Source organism: Globicephala melas, chromosome 5 (assembly GCF_963455315.2).
Source record: "Globicephala melas chromosome 5, mGloMel1.2, whole genome shotgun sequence".
Lineage (NCBI taxonomy): Eukaryota > Metazoa > Chordata > Mammalia > Artiodactyla > Delphinidae > Globicephala > Globicephala melas.
Genome location: NC_083318.1, coordinates 65101566 through 65118660, shown reverse-complemented (window position 1 = coordinate 65118660; position 17095 = coordinate 65101566). Strand labels below are relative to the sequence as shown.

At 38.5% G+C, this 17095-nt stretch overlaps 1 protein-coding gene across 18 annotated transcripts in view; it reads left to right on the top strand.

Moving 5' to 3' along the window:
* The window catches only part of APBB2 (amyloid beta precursor protein binding family B member 2), a 375842-nt gene that overhangs the window by 103400 nt on the left and 255347 nt on the right, over positions 1-17095 (top strand). For 16 of the 18 annotated variants that reach the window (XM_030881113.2, XM_030881111.2, XM_060299259.1 and 13 more), the window contains one exon: positions 7154-7259. The gene's annotated coding sequence lies outside the window, so the exon portion shown is untranslated. Of the gene's footprint in view, positions 1-7153; positions 7260-8145; positions 8251-17095 lie in introns of all 18 variants that reach the window. The other 2 variants (XM_060299264.1, XM_060299263.1) reach the window with 1 other exon arrangement.

Here is a 17095-nt window from a genome sequence, read left to right as displayed (position 1 = left end):
GATGCAAGTTTGCCCACATGGAATGTTCGTTATTCAGACACATGCCCCTCTGTTCTAGGCTTAGCCAGGACTGGGCATGAAATGAAGTGCTCAGCTTCACTGGTCCTGGTGTTTGGTCAGAATACCTCTTGCAGAGGGACTCTTTCTTGCTCTTTGGAAAGGTACACATCTATCCAGCGTTTCTCACCAGGATGGAAAACAATGCACAATTTTTTTAAACCTCGAGACTTACCTCTTCTTCCAAAGAAGAGGTATGGAAGAGAACTGAAATTATCTGTGCCTAATTTTTATCCATTGTTATCCTCTTCCTTGGGTTTCTTTTTCTCTGTAAATCTTCTTCCTCCCAACTAATGACCATTAATTGCTACAGAAGAAAAATGCATTGGAAAAAGTTTTCTGAAAAATGGACTAAATGCTCTAACACCAGTAATCTCTATTTCTATTTGTGTTGGTTTCAACTGTAGGCTCCTTTATGATCTCTCTTCATATGGAATAGACACAGCCTACAAGTAACCGTAGTTACTGGCTTTTAGAGGTTACAACCAGCCTGCCAAATAAAATGCTAACATTTTGCCAAATTTGTTTTATCTCTGTCTCTTTCTGTTTTTGTCTCTCTGTCTCTGTATACATACACTTTAAAACATTTTTGCTGAACCGGTTGAGTTAGTTATAGAGGTCATGACCCTTTACTTGAAATATTAAGACTTTAATATGTATCTCCCAAACACAAGAATATTCTCCCACATAGTCCGTAATACGGATTCAAATTTCCCCAGTTATTCCAGTAATGTCTTTTTATAACCCCTCTCCTCATCCAAGATTCATCAACAGTCATTCACTGCATTTTGTTTCTTTTCCTTTAATCCAGAACAGTCACCCTGTTTTTGTTTATTTTTGTCATTCATGGCACTGGTATCTTGGAAAATGCCAAGATAATTGTCTTGCAGAAAGTACCACAAGTACTGGATTTGTTTGATTGTTACTTTATGATGAGATACAGATTAAGCCTTTTGACAAACGTACTACATAGTCCCTGTGGAGACATGACATTCAGTTATCCTGTAATTGATTGTGCCAACCAACACTTGGGTAAGGTGGTCTGCCAGAGCTCTCCATTGTAAAGATACCTCTTCCCCTCAGTAAGTGATAAGTAATCTGTGGGGTGATATTCTGAGGCTGTGTGAGTATCCTGTTCCATAGCAACCCTTTCCCTAATGGTTTTAGCGTCCATTAATGACCCTTGACTGAATCAATCATTGCCTTGGTGGTTGCAAAGTGGGACTTTCTATTTCTGCTATTCCTTTGGTGTTTATTAGCTGGCTTTCTTTGTAAAAAAGAGCTTTCCACTATCCCCCTTTCCATGAATATCTGTGGATTTATGGTTCCTTTTTTTAAAATTGAGTGTGTTATAATTTATCCGTATCATTCTTTTTGTTGTTCAAATTGTACCACATTTGGCCAGTGGGAGCCCCTTCAAGGCAGCTCCTGTGTCCTTCTGTCATGTCTGCATTAATATTTGAGCACTTCTTGCTTTCTGGCATAGTATGATGTTCTAGGCTTATATTGTACTTTCCTTACCCCCGGGCCTGGACCCAACTATTTCTCCAGTGAGCTATGGTGCTTAGAAAAACAAGATCTGGGTACTCAAATTTTTCTTTAAAAATGCATATAATCCAGAGAAAGTTAAAATTCCTTAATCATTTGTTGAAACTCCCCCATTCCCCAGCTTCTGCTAAAATATTGCCATGGAGTCATTGGAAGTTTAGAAGTTGGAAGGAAAGGACCAATGAGAGGAGGAGGCCGTTGAAAGAGAAGGTCATTGGGCTTTGGACCAGAGGTGGTGTAGTGATGCAAAAAGGGGGAGTGAGATAGTGCCAAGACCAATTTAGATTATGTTGGAATTCTGCCCACAGAGTGACTAGAGAGCCTGAGAAAATAATTTCTGCTTATTTTCCAGGTAGACTCTGAAAATTGGTTGCCCTTTTTTATATCCAGTAATGCTAAGAGAGTGTATTCCCCTGAGCTATACATATGCTAATTCTTAGAGCAATTTAAGAAATATAGTTTCCATACTGAGAGTTCCTAGGTGTTCTGTATTTTCAGAGTCAGTGTGAGGTGTATATAGGTAGATGTATATTTCTGCATGTTTTCTTTTAAAAATTAAAATTCATAGTTTTTATTTTGAACACTCCTAACTGAAAATAGTATCTGAATTTATTTGCTGATTATAATACGTGGTTGCAAATTATTAAAGGTGCATATGTGCAGCATTTTAGGCAGCAACTTGTGAGACACAGAAGCCAAGAATTTCAGTTATTTTCCAAAGTAATCAACATACATTTGATAAAATGATAGTCTCTGATCTTGAACTTGAACTGATTTTTCTGGAACTCAGAATCACCTCTGTGATCTCTTCTTGTATATGATAGCGTAATTAAAATATTCATTTGCCTCTTCTATTCTGTGAAACAAACCAGAACAAAACATGAATTCAGTAGCTTTGTTTCCATTTCATAGGGAAGTTATGAAAATGCTTAAAAATACAAAAGCAAATTTGAAACAGAAGGGTTTTTTGTTTGTTTTCCATTGAAGTCAGCATTTTTGGAAGTAAAAAACAAAACAAAACAGAGACTAGTACATCTATACTTTGTACAGCAGGAATACGGTTATTATTCAGATGTATGCACTGCATGTTACAGATGCTTTATAATTTTATAAAACAAAACCACGCACACACACACAATCACTGATTTTTAATCCTCAGTGCATTCTTGAGAATGGAGAGTGGTACTAAAGCAATTGCTCTACACCAAATAGTTACTGGGTATTTGATGTGAGTAATGCTATGCTGAAGATGGAAAGGGGCACATCCTTTAAATGTGCTGCTGGCCAGTATAGGTAAGTGAACTCGGGTTGTGTGGTGGCCAAACTGTTCCACACTGGCCCTTGACTTCAGAGTATTGTAGTTTCACCATTTAGTTCTTATGCAATTTCAGTGCATGGGATTAAACTAAGCAGACTGATGACTAATAAGGAGTCACCGTTTTTGGCAAATGGATTATTTTCAAAGTCCAGTTTTATGGTTATTGGGAAAATTTTTAATACAGCTGAGTTCTTTTGGAGGTCGTAAAGATCAATATCTCTTTCTTACTTTCTATCGAAAACTCCCCGAGTGAGGCACTCATCCCCACAACCGAATCCATTGCTTCTTGTATTTCTTTAATCTTGATCTTGTTTGAAAGGAGCTTTATCCAGAGCACAATTTCTTCATTCATAACTAAATTTCTTTCAGACATTAAGACAGCTAATATGCAATTATATAATTAAAAGTCTTCTTTCATCTGGATTTTACTAAATCTATAACTGTTTTAGCCAGTAAAAGCAAATTATATTTTGGCCTCTAAAACGGATTTATATACTTTGAACATCTTTTGGGATGTATTTGCCCTTGAATTATGAGATAGAAAATACTTTCTGTGACTGGATCTGTTAATACCTGTGGAGGAAGCATCTGGTACCCTTGTTCTTGGGCTGGTGTTCATTCTACTGGCTGGAGTCACATTCAGAATTAAAGTGGGGATAAAAAGAGGGTTTTTTCCCCACCAAATGCCTTAGTCCTATTTTTATATAGCATATGATTATTTCTAACTATAAAAGTAGATATGATTATTGTGGAAGATTTGGGAACCACAGGAAAATGCAAAGAAAATAAAAATTATTCTATCCTTATTCTGTTATCTCTAATTAGCAACTATACACAAATGTTGACTTTTTTCATTCTAGTCTTTTTTCTAGGTATAGATACTTTTAAACAAAATTGAGATCATATGGAACAAATCATCTTATAGTCTGCATTCCCAATGAACACTGCTTAAAAACATTTTCTCATTTTATTAAATATCTTACAGATTTTAAAAACTTTATCCATTGCTGAATATTTATATTTTAAAATTGCTTAAAATGTTATTACTTTAATAGAAAACTTCTTTGTACATATCTTGGACTTTTTTTTACAGATAACTTTAATCTTTTAAAAATTTATTGGTTTCAAGGAATGACAAGTAATTCAGTTTCTCCTCTCTAGCAATTCTGGCTAAGTCTTCTTGTCTGCAAGAATTGCATCTTTATAACACCATCATGTTGGTCTGTCCGGAATGGTGCAGTAACACTTCATTTATCTAACAACACCATTACGGAACTTCTCATAAATAAATTTTTCACGTAACTGAAACACCCTTAAAAGTGTCCATACTAGGTTATTGTAAAATATGTGAATGTGATTCTTTCTAAAATTAAATTACATATGTTGCTATCCTCTTTAATATAATGAAAGTATTTGAAAATCATAATTTAACCCCTCTGGTCTAAATCACAAGCGTCCTGGGACTTCCTTTGGTGGTCCAGTGGTTAAGACTCAGCGCTTTCACTGCATGGGGCTGGGTTCGATCCCTGGTCGGGGAACTAAGATCCCATAAGCCATGTGGCATGGCCAAAAAAACCCCGAAAAACAAAACAAAACACACAACACACAAGCATCCTTGTAAACACTAGTTATTATACAGTCAGTTCTGCTAAAATGCAATATATGTGTTTCTAAAAACCACCATGCTATGCAGTAAATCCCCCAGTGCTTAAGGGAAAAGTAGGATCAGGGACATAACACTCAAAAACGTTTATCAATGAGGCAGCCCAGCACTGGAGCCTACCTGGGCTCTTTGGTGGGGCTGATGGCAGACTCTGGGAGGGCTCACGCCAAGGAGTACTTCCCAGAACTTCTGCTGCCAGTGTCCTTGTCCCCATGGTGAGACACAGTCACTGCCCGCCTCTGCAGGAGACCCTCCAACACTAGCAGGTTACCTGCACCACTCGTAGAGCCATTTGTGAGGAAAGCCTGTCACATGGCCCTGCCGACCTGGCCACAGCTGACTGAATCACAGGGGACACGGGTTCAAGCCCTGGTCCGGGAAGATCCCACATGCCGCAGAGCAACTAAGCCCATGCGCCACAACTACTGAGCCTGCGCTCTAGAGCCCACAAGCCACAACTACTGAGCCCACGTGCCACAACTACTGAAGCCTGCGCACCTAGAGCCTGTGCTCTGCAACAAGAGAAGCCACCGCAATGAGAAGCCTGCACACCTCAACAAAGAGTAGCCCCTTTCGCCACAACTAGAGAAAGCCACGCACAGCAACGAAGACCCAACACAGCCAAAAATAAATTAAAAAAAAAAACCTTTATCAGTGACACATTAAAAAAAAGTAAGATGGGAACTGAATAAAAATCGGAGCACAGTTTTACACATATTAGTTGGCCAAGAAGTAAATAGATAAAAAGTGCACTAAATATGGCATTTTACCTTGAGAAAGTCGTGACATTTCCTGTGGACTGAGGCCCTGGAAGGGTTGCAGTTTATGCGTCACTGTGAAGTGGTGGAAAGAGGGTTACCTGAAATCAGAAGGAAAGTTGGGGCACCCAGCTTGGAGGGCTGTGGCTCGGCACATGTCGGGGGGACTGAGATCGCCAACAGATATTTGAGGCGTGGGTTTTGTGCCTTTTGTGTATCCTTAGACAGCTGGGTTCCGCCCCGTGCAATCTTCTGCTATTACCTAATGTTTCTTGCAGTGAAATCATACCTAAACAAATGTGAAAATGAAGTTACGCTCAAGTTGCTCCCTACTGTATCAACCTTGGAGCAAACACGAGTGTTATAGGAGAACTGAGTGTACTATGTGGCACCAGGGTGATGTCTAGGGGATATTTCTGCTTGTCTCTATCCTAAATGGAGTTAATACATGTAAAAACACTTAGAGAAGAACCTGGCTTGCGAGTGGATACTGTGTAAGTGTAACAATAACATTGTAACAGTAATAGTAACTCTAAACTGTAACAGTAACAATGACAGTAATAATAAATGATGACTATTGATGCCTGTGGGATTCTGACTGCCTACCGTGGCAGTGCTTCCTGCCTCTTCCTAAAGGACCTATTTCTCAATCTCTTATGGCTTTTAAATGAATTTATCACGCTTCTTAGAATTACATCTAATGTGCGGCCCAGTGTGGGAGAGGCTGACAGGTGCACAGACTTTAGGTTATGGTGTACCTGTGGCATCTGTTACACCTACTTAAACTCGTTTATCTTATGAATGATGTATTACCTATGTATTCGTTCACAGCATTGTTGGGGGAAGTAACTTATGTTTTAAGTGAGATTATCATCATGCAGAATTTTCGGATTTTCTGTTTTATTAGAAAAAAATTGGGACTTCCCTGTTGGCGCAGTGGTTAAGAATCTGCCTGCCAATGTAGGGAACGTGGGTTCAAGCCCTGGTCCGGGAAGATTCCACATGCCTCGGAGCAACTAAGCCCGTGCGCCACAACTACTGAGCCTGTACTCTAGAGCCCTTCGGCCACAACTACTGAGCCTGCGTGCCACAGTTACTGAAGCCCGTGCACCTAGAGCCTGTGCTCCACAGCAAGAGAAGCCACCACAGTGAGAAGCCCGTGCACCGCAACGAAGAGTAGCCCCCGCTCACTGCAACTCTAGAGAAAGCCCGCGCAGAGCAACAGAGACCCAGTGCAGCCAAAATAAATAAATTTATTTTTTAAAAAAAGTTAACACGCCTCTCTCTTCTCATTCCCACCTTCAAAAGTGAAGTGTGCTTCAATGGATACATCTGAAGGGCATTTACAAGTTGTTGATGAATTTCTTTAAGTTGTTATTGTTCACTTCTATTTACAACTGCTTCTGTGTTTGTGAGATGAGCTCATCTTTGGAAGGTGAGGCAAGCAAGTGTGATTTCGGAAGACCTTCCCTCCCAAGTCACAGTATAATTAGAAGTCCACATCCTCCCTAAGTTGCTTTTTAGAACTCCCTGAGAAGGACATTTTTATCGTGAACGGTTGCCAACAAGCCTTGCTGATTCCGGCTTTAGTAACTTTAATTAGATGACAGATCAAAACACCATCTAGATTTAGCAAGTCTTGTTAGTATTGTTCTGAAAGAAAAGAAGCTAATATAGCTCATCATTTAGATATTCCAATGAAATCTGTATTTTAATTATGCAGAGACTGTGAATAGCAATGGGGTGTTTTGATTTTTAATTTCTAATCTGACTTTGAATGTTAACTTTTTGTCTCTACACAATTTCTAGATATATTCGGGCTGCCTGACCTCATTGAGTGATTGCTATTAATTAACAAGACTTTGTGGGAAAAGGGAAATTGCCTTCTGAGCTTTGTACCAAAGACCTGGGAAAAGTAAGTAATTTTCTAATTTGCTTTTTAAAAATTTTGTTACATTTCTCTCAGAAAGTTAACAGTTTGTCTGTGGCTTTTCTACTTCCTTTCTTTCCTGGCTTTGTAAGTTTTATATGCTCTTACAGACTTGAAACATGGAAAGGGACTCGGGAGACCTTTAAAAAAAAATAAAACAACGTTTCAGGAGATTAGGATGACTTTCTGCAATGTGCCATTTCTTTGTGATTTCATAAACTGAGTCCTCAGGGTTGTGATAAAACCTTTATTAGGTGTTCAGTAGATGAATTAAACTCTAAAGGTAAGACAGTGTAATATGGTGTGACGGAAAAGTGAGTCCAGTTTTCTGAGCTTCAGGAGTTTTAGACTTTTAGATAAGCTCTTTGGTTCTGAATTTTTTAGAATAAGAATGTAATCCATTTGGTTCTTTTCTTGTCTGGAAAGGAAAATAAAATGTGGAATCACTTGTTCAATAAGTCCCTCATGTAGCTTGGTTTTGGAAGAATTGATGCATCTGTCAGTTTTATTGTTTTATAACTTTTTCGAGAAACTCTAAGATAGTTTAATTGAGAAACCTGTGTGAATGGCTTGACTATCTTGTAGAAAAAATTGTTCGGCGCCATAAAGTTCAGTTTATTTCCCTGATCTTTTTGAAGAGAAAGGTAAAATGGGCCCTAAAAGTAATACAGTCTACTTTTTTGTAGATAGTACTTGGAAATGTGAGTGGCCCATAAGAATGTAAGCGAAACAACACACATACACAATCACACGCATTCACACACACCTCCTTTCTGGTGTATTCCAGAAGCAATATCATTGACAGTAGGAACTGTTTGCTCATTAAATCACTAGATAGTTTTCTAAACTTTGTATTCTTTGTGTATTGCAGCTCCTCTACATTTCTGACAGTACAAATGAGATAGTTGAAACATTCCTAAAACAAAACAAGACAGAAAAGAACTATACTCTAGAAGTTCCATAGAAGCATTAAACAGTAAGATCAGATTTTATTGTTATATTGTTTGTAGTGTAAATTTATTTAGAACTAAATTGTGTGTTATTTGAAATAATTTTAATAAGGTAAGGGTCTTTAATTATGAAGCTGTTTTGAAGTTAAATAAGATGTACTGAAAAAATATTACATACACACACGGAGTATACACACACCACAAAAACAGTTTCTGAGAGCCATCAAGTCTCTGCTAAAATATAAATCCAATGAAAGCAAGGACTTCGAAAATTTTCTCCAAAAACATTTTTTTTTGTTACAGTGAAACATTTGCAGTAGTGAAATACTATTGTCAGTGGAATTAAAAAAAAATGATAGCAATATATTTAGTTGAATTTTTTAGCCTTGTATTCACATATTAACCTTAAAATAAAGGAAATTTATTCCATCCTGGAAGGATATTTGAAAGAGGATTATGTTGGAAGTCACCAGTCTGTCCACAGAAGTAGAACGAAAAGAGCAAAAGATTAATTCTCTGGCCATTAGGATCTCAATATTTGCAGTGGTGTTTAGATTGGAAATACAACTTAGCCCCAGAAAGTGAGCTACTTAAACTGCCTTTCAAATAATTTAGCATTTCTTTAAAATTTAATATAGTCCCTGGTGAAATATTTTTCTTCCATTACACCAAAATATTCCCTTTGTGATATTGCTGTAAAAGTTAGTTTTCCATTTTGTAGAAGCAAGGCATCAGTAGGACTTTTGATCAGCACAGTAAGCTAAAGACAGTCCCTGTGTTACCAAAGGGACTATGGCAGAAGGATCCCTGCTTACTGAAACTGATGTCATAGGTGAAAATTTATATGCACAGAAGGATGTTCACAGTTGACTTTTAAGTTAAAAAGAAGGTGGTTATAATGCGTAAGTATGCTCTGTATAAATCTAGTGCTGAAGAACTAGTTATATGGAAGTAAACATTAAGGGAGAGGGCAGAGTGGGGGGAGATAGAGGGAAGTCCCTTCTGAAATTTACAAAAGTCACAGGTGAATGTTTCTGACAGTACTTTGAAAACTGTAAGGGGTACTTAAATGAATTGGTGACTTATTTTGGGGGAAGTTAGTGCAATTTTAGGGAAAATTCAGAACCCTAAACAACCACCACACTTCCTTTTTTTTTTTTTTTTTTTTTTTTTGCTGTACGTGGGCCTCTTACTGTTGTGGCCTCTCCCGTTGCGGAGCACAGGCTTCGGACGCGCAGACTCAGTGGCCATGGCTCACAGGCCCAGCCACTCCATGGCATGTGGAGTCTTCCCGGACCGGGCACGAACCCGTGACCCCTGGATTGGCAGGCGGACTCTCAACCAGTGCGCCACCAGGGAAGACCCCACACTTCCTCTTAACTCCCAGTTTCCTCTACTTTTAGTTTTTTCTTAATCACAAATATGTTTTCAAAGACTTCCTTGTTTCAAGTGTTTTATTTAATTGTTTGAAGTAGGTTTGTGGAAACTTGAGTCTATAATATTGACAAAATGTGGATGCACTTTTGAAAAATTAGCCATGGATTATTTTAAAAGAAGTAGAAAATAGCTTGTATTTTATTATCCTGTTTAATACATATTTATGTTTATTTTTATGTTAATACTATCAGAGTAGTATATGCTACAAATTATTTGGTATCCCTTCTTTTCCACTTAATAAATAATGAATTCCCATGCTAATAAATATTTGTCTAAATATCATTTTTAGTGAAAGAGAAACAGTTGCATCTTAGCTTTTTGTTTAATTTTAGGTGATCCTGGCTTTCAGTTAGAAGGGAGTATAAGTATGTGAAATATATGGTGTGGGTTTTTCATCTGTGAGCAGAGAATAGACTAGGATTCACCTTCTACCATCTCTACTGTGTTTACTGTAACCAGACATGTTCTGAGCAGGAGGCTTGTGGGACTAAATATGTGTTCAAAATGGTAAATGTCACTGTTTGACAGGTACTGTGTATAAAGCTTGTGTCTTCTTTGGTCCCTTTGTTATATTACAAGAGTGCAGGTGACATCTTCCTCCCGCTTAGCTGTCTTCATCAATATTTCTGTGCCTAAGGAAGGATTCTACCCATGTATTTCTTCCTCCCAAGAAGCTCTTAATATCTCAGATGAGGTGATGGGTACAGAAGGAACGTTTCATAGACTTTGGAATATAATTTATTGGAGCAAATTGAAATCCAAATTAATTGGAGATGCAAAATGTATTGTAGACCTTTGCATGCCTTCTCAATTTTAGGTTCATTTATTAAGCCAGCATTTTTTGCACAACTACCATGTGCCAGGCACTGTGTTAGGAGCTCCTTATACAGAGATGAATGAGATATGCTCTTGCTTTCAGGGAACTTAATTTGAGTTTCAAATTCAGATTCAAATAACATGTATTCAGTGTGTATCATGTGATATTCTGGATATATTCAAATGAGGCGTTTGACCACTAACATTCAGTAATGATATTCATTGACCCACCCCTTCCAAAATAAATCATGAATAGAATTTTCTAATCCTTAAGGGTTTTTTTTTCATTATATTTTCCTGAACTTTTGGTACCTGCTACTGCTTGTTAAGTTAAATTAGCAAATAGGAAAAAAAAAGTTAATGAATAACAAGCATTTAATCAATAAACTTAGAAAAATGATTTAAAAAACATGTGTGTATATATTTGTACACACGTGTACACACACACACACACACACAATATTTGGGAAGCAGTGTGTATATAATGCAGTTGTAATTTCTCCTAGTAGAATAATTCTTGGTTCATGTGGTACAGTTAAATATACCAAGATTTCTGATATTCTGCCCTTAGACTGGCTCCGCTGTCTGAACAAGTGTGGAAGTCATAGCAGTGAGTTACTAGATTGTCACAGTAATTCTTAGGGTAGGGATTATTGAAACTTGGGGGAAAGTAACTCTCCAGCATTCACACAGCTAGAAAAGTTTTGAGTTAGGATTCTAACTGTGATCCATCTAACTTTAAAGCCCATGAGGTATCCGTCTGACTCTGGTGAGCTTGTAGGGAAGATGGATTCACAAATGCTGTGGGCCTGCTGAGGAAGGGGCGGTGTTTTCCCGAGGAATCAGGAGTCTGTGTGGCATTGGGCATGTTTCCCATTTTCTCAAAGTCCATCTCTTCATCTTTAAAGAAGAGTTGGTAGTCGGATCTAGCAGGGCATTGGACCAGAGCAATTAAGGAGCATTGGTAAGAGAAGTAGCTAGGCATGTGAGTTGGAGAAATAATAGGTCTGGGACTGGAAGCCACTGCTAGCAATTAACCCTGGGAGTGTGCTGGGAATTGTAGTAAGAGTTTTACATATTTCGTCTTATTTAATCCTATATATCAGTTCTGAGAGGTAGGTGTTATCGCCCCATTATAAAGATTGTGAAACTGAGGCTCAGTGAGGTTAAATAACTTGTCTAATGTCACATAGCTAGGGAGTGGAGTGGTCAACATTTGAACTCAGGTCTGTATGACTCTCATGTTTATACTCTTAACCACTGTGCTATGATCAGAAGTAATCCTTTCTGTGTGTCAAACTCCCTTAATACCCTACTTCAGTCTCTCTGATAGTATATTCTGCTTTTATCTTTTATTGTTTTTAACTTGAATTGGGTTATAGTTATTTACATAATGTTTAATAGACTGTAAGGTCTTGAGGCCTGGGATCCAGTCTCATTCACTTTTTTTTTTTTGTCTTTCATAACTCTTTGCTCAATAAAATTTGCATTGATAAGATGAATAATCTCTAAGATATTTTGTCCCTTGAAATTCAGTGTTTTAAAATTATATATGTAAAGCTTCTGTTGAAGTTATAGCAAGTGTTACTTAAATGGGGGTAATTGGATTTTAGTTTGATATTTGTTTATTTATTTATCTATTTAGTTGTTTGATATCTAGATTGATCTCTAAAGTTTCAGGAAATTCCTAATTGCCACTTTATCTTGTGACTTGCTGTCCAAAACTGAAGCTGAGACTAAAATGCACTTCTCGTAAGCCCTTTTGGAGGCTGTAAAGCTGTGCTTGCTGCTTCATTGCTATGGCAGGTATAAAACTGTCTTAAATGATATTTTTGAGTCCATAAAAAATACTACACCATCATTCATGCAGGTAAGGACCTCAGTTTGTGAAAATACGTGGAGCCCTTGTGTTGGCGGTTACTCCTGTTGGTCCTGGCTGGTTTCAGATTTAGACAACAAACAGAAGTACTTTTCTGGTTCAGGGCATATTATGGGAGACCGTTCAGGTCAGTCTGCCTAGGTTTGCACCCTAGCTTCTTGGTTTATGAGCTCTGTGACTCATGACAAGAAAGCATCTGTGAAAGGAAGATGGATAAGAAAACAGGTTGTTATAATAGGTTCATGTACTTGGTTCACTGGGAATTTAGGGAAGAAATATCCGTATTCAGACGGGAGCCACTTTTGCTCAGACACTCTTTAAAAGGAGGCCAAAACTGTGAGCTCGTAGGACAGAACTTGACGGTTCAGTATTACAGCCCGTGTTTATCCCTAACCCTTTGCTGTTTTTAAACCAGAGTTCACGTTCTCTTGTAACTACTGCATTTATTTTCCTGAACTCTAAGGAGGTAGTTTAGGCTTTGCTTCATGTTCCGTATGCTGGAGGAGAGTAGGAAACGACGTCTTTTAAGAAAATAGAAAATGTTACTCAAGATCAACATTGCCTCTGGGCTTTGAAAAACTCTGGGGTTTCTTTCATCTTCCAAGAGAGCTGTGAGGAAGGAAAGCAAACCCTGGGGAAGTTTCATAGCTTGTCTCTGCCGCTGTTACTGGAAAAGGGGAAAGTAAGGGCCCGTAAATAGCTGTCACGGTCGCAGTTGATGGCAGGTTCAGGTGTGCTAGCAATAAAGCACAGGGAGCTGCTTATTCCCACGGCTGCTGCTCGGCCTGACAGCAGGAGAATGGGTCTCAGAACGTGGCTCTACAGTGGAAACAAAGTGTCCCGTCCATCACAGGCATACATTTCATAAATTTCAAGTTGCACAAAGATTCATGACGTCATTCCCTTTCGAGGTTTAATATCTTCGATTGCTAACAAGTTGGGTAAAAATACTCTTCAGCCGCCGTCTTATTCTTGTAGTTTTTGATTGCTTAGTTTTGCACTTTGAAGGAAGGGCAGACTTGGCCTGTACCTTCTTGATGGTGAAAAGCAGGAGCTATCAATAAATGCTGAATTTAAAAACCATTTCCAGGGTTACCTCCCCCTACTAAGTGACCCTTGCAAAAAAGCTTTAGTCTGCCGTAAGCTGGTAATCCCTTAATACATGGATACCCTGGTGGGGAAAATAAAATCGGATTGTATACCTTTCCCTTTTACTTGTGCACTAATTGTTATTCTCCTGCATTTAAAAGCAGATGTTAAACTCTCCCTTTGATGTTCCACAGCAGACAGACTCCAGTTGTGTGTTACCACTTCTGATGCTTATCTGTTGTTAAATGAAGATCAGCTTTGGCAAATTACAGTTTGATGGTTACATTTTGACCTGGAGCCACAGAACAGAATGGCATTTTATTCTTTCATCTGACATACATTTAGCGGGTTCCTGCCTGGCCCTTGACATAAACTGTTTTCAAATCTCACAAATACCGCAAAAACCTAGCAAACTTGATAGTGCTATCTCTATTTTATAGGTAAGAAAAATAAGGCATAGAGAATGATTAGAAAACTTGTCCAGGGTTACATTGCTATTAGGTGGCTGGGATTTGATATGGGGTTTTTGGCTGACTCCAAAGCTGTTACTGTGGTGGGGAGGCGGGGGAGGGAGTGGGGAGACTGCCTTTTGAGAGAGGAGTTGATCAATGGAGCAAAGATCTTGAGGTGTTGACATAAAAAAAAGTCATTAACCATGAGCCCGTCATTCATTCATTTATTCAACAGATATTTATTGAGTGTCTATTTTGTGCTAGACACTCTGCACGGTGCTGGAAATTCAGTGGTGGGCAAGACATAATCCTTCACCAGCTTCAAGGAGGAAAAAGGTGTGCAAGAAAGAGTGTTCCCCTCCAAAAGCTGCCGTGTCTTGGTTAGGAGAGCAGAAGAGCTTTTATAAAGTTTTTTTAAGATGTGGGAATTTTGACGCCTTAATGAAAGTTGTTTAGTTTATTCTTCTTTTATATCAATGTATATACTGTACTAAATTATCTACAAATAAATAGAGAGGTGACTTCACTAGGAAACTTGGCAACTGTACTCCTTGGTTGGGCTGCTTAGGACATGCAGAAATGGAGGCTGGGGTGAAATGGTATTGAGTTTTTGTTGTTTTTTTTTTTTAATTTATTTGGTTGCGCCGGGTCTTAGTTGCGCCTCACGGGCTCCTTAGTTGCAGCTCACTGGCTCCTTAGTTGTGGCATGTGAACTCTCAGTTGCGGCAGGCATGTGGGATCTCGTTCCCTGACCAGGCATTGAACACGAGACCCCCGCATTGAGGGCGTGGAGTCTTAACCACTGCACCACCAGGGAAGTCCCCTGTGTTGAGTTTTAAACGAAGTGTGGTGAATAAAAATTTGAACAATGAGCTGGCAAGGACTGAATCTAATTCAGTTTTGGGATCCCCATTTTATGTAGGAGGACTTAGCACAGTGCCTGGTATGTAGCAAGTTCCTAGGAATTCTGGTTTATTGGTTCAGTGATGAGACATAAAATAAGGAAGAGAAGGGAAAGGAAGCTTGTGGGTTGTGGGGTGTGGGTGGGAGATAAGGTAACATCGAGGAGGAGTGTGTGGGTAGCCGTAAAATAAACCGATAAATAAATAAGGAGAGCACACGACATATGACAGACTTGATTCATATGTACAAACCCTTTTAATATCCAACGTGGGAAGGAGCTGTGTTTATGTAATCTGGAAATGCCATTGCGTTTGGGTGCCTGAGAGAGAATGCAACTTTCTCTTGACCTTCTGATTGGACTCTTCTGACTTTCTATTCACACATGAACCCACTCTGCCCTCTTTCCCACCATGAACCTTATTTCACTTTTTTGAGACTTTCGGCTTTTAAGCACGGTGTTTGGTTCTTTAATAAGTAGGGTGGCAATGTGTGTCAGTTTGCTGGGACAGTCCTGACTGTGCCTGTTGCTATTTTTGATAATGCCCCCTTTCAGAACCAAGTGTTCTGGTTTGGATGATAAATTAAATGGCCACCCTACTAATAAGGGAATTTGGTGACATTCTGTATCATTAAAAAAAATAATCTTTACAGCATTCAGATTACTTTGATGAATTACCTTAATGTGGATGTAGTACCTGTAAAATTTCGAAGCAGACTAGTGTCTGATGTCTTATAATAAGTAGGAAGAAGAGAAAATGAGCGGTACCTGAAAAGATGCAGATGTAGAGAGATATAAGCCAATTTCAACAAGAACTTTAATTACAACTAATGACTGGCATAGCCTATGAGAAAGGGCATTTAAAGACTGTCCTGATGATGGGCAGTGTTGAGGGAATCTAGCATCTTTTGAGATAATCTTGTCTTGATTGCTCGTTTTTATTTAGAGTTTCAGTGTTTCCACAGCAGTGGTAATTTAATTCAGATGTGCTTTCATTTGTTCTCTAAGTAGAAAGTAGAGGAAATAATTTCTTAGAACAGAGGTTTTGTCAGAGGTTTAAATAAATGACCGGAGGGGAAGTTGTTGAATTCAAACTTTTTCCTTAAATCTGTTAAATTGTGTCTTTTGTAATAATAGTAATACTATTTTAATAGTAATAATATTTTAATAGTAATAATATTTTAATCAAGTGAGATTCACATAGGAATTCAGTGCACATTAATAGAATATATGCTGGGGCTTTTCTCTTAATAAACAGGGTTAAATTGGTTTTATAGTTCACATGGATTTGAAGACATGAACTAGTATTTTGTCATACAGATATATGTAAAAGCTTTTTAGGTGTTCAGGTAATGCTTGACAATAATTGCAGCATGAGAGTTGGGTAGGATTAAAATCATGCTTATTAGACCAGTCTTTTCCATATTAATATTGATATTTTATGAGATAATGATGCATTTACCTTCAAGTCCCATAGTTTCTTGTTCCCTGCAATGTTATCTTTCATAGGAGGGTGGATTTCCAGAGTAGAGGGACTGTTTCTATACAATCTTAAAATTGTTTTGGAATAAAATTCTGGCTCTGCCTCAGGCTATCTGTGGGTGAGTTCTTTCTCTGAGCCTCGGTTTCCTAGCCTGTAAAGTGGGAATAATGGTATCTATTGCTTAGAGTTTATTAGTATAGTGTTTATTCATTCCTGCATCTGTGATAAGCACTAACGAAAAGGTTAATGTTCTCCAAGGCTTAGGAATCAATAGCAGAAACTGAGATGGAGAGACATGTATTATTGTTGGAAGGATGAGACTCAAAAAGTTGACAACCAGATTCTGGCCAATCAGAATGGATGCTGACTATAAACATTGGACAGTCATCACGGTGCTCACCTACTGAATATCATCCTGTGTTATCGGTATCAGGAAATCTGTTTAACCTGTGATGATTTGCAAGAAACCCATTGTGTCTCCTAGTTATAAATTAATGCTTCCTCTTCTGAGGTGACTGGGAAAGGACACCATCTTCATATGATGAGGTGAACCTAGCTCTCATGCCAGGATTCCTGTCCCAAGGTTCCCTTTTCTTTGGGGACCTTGCTAATCATTGCTGCCAGCACTGTGATAGCTCTGCTATCCCACTCTGCTTTCCTATTTCCCACTCCATCCTTAGCTTGGAAACATGTCCTTAATTCCCTGTAGTAGATAAAAGTTGAGTTTATGACCTTCAGCAAAACCCTGAGAGTCCCGTAAAATTGCTACTAGATATGGCATACTGAGACCCATCCTCACTGGACCCTTACAAGG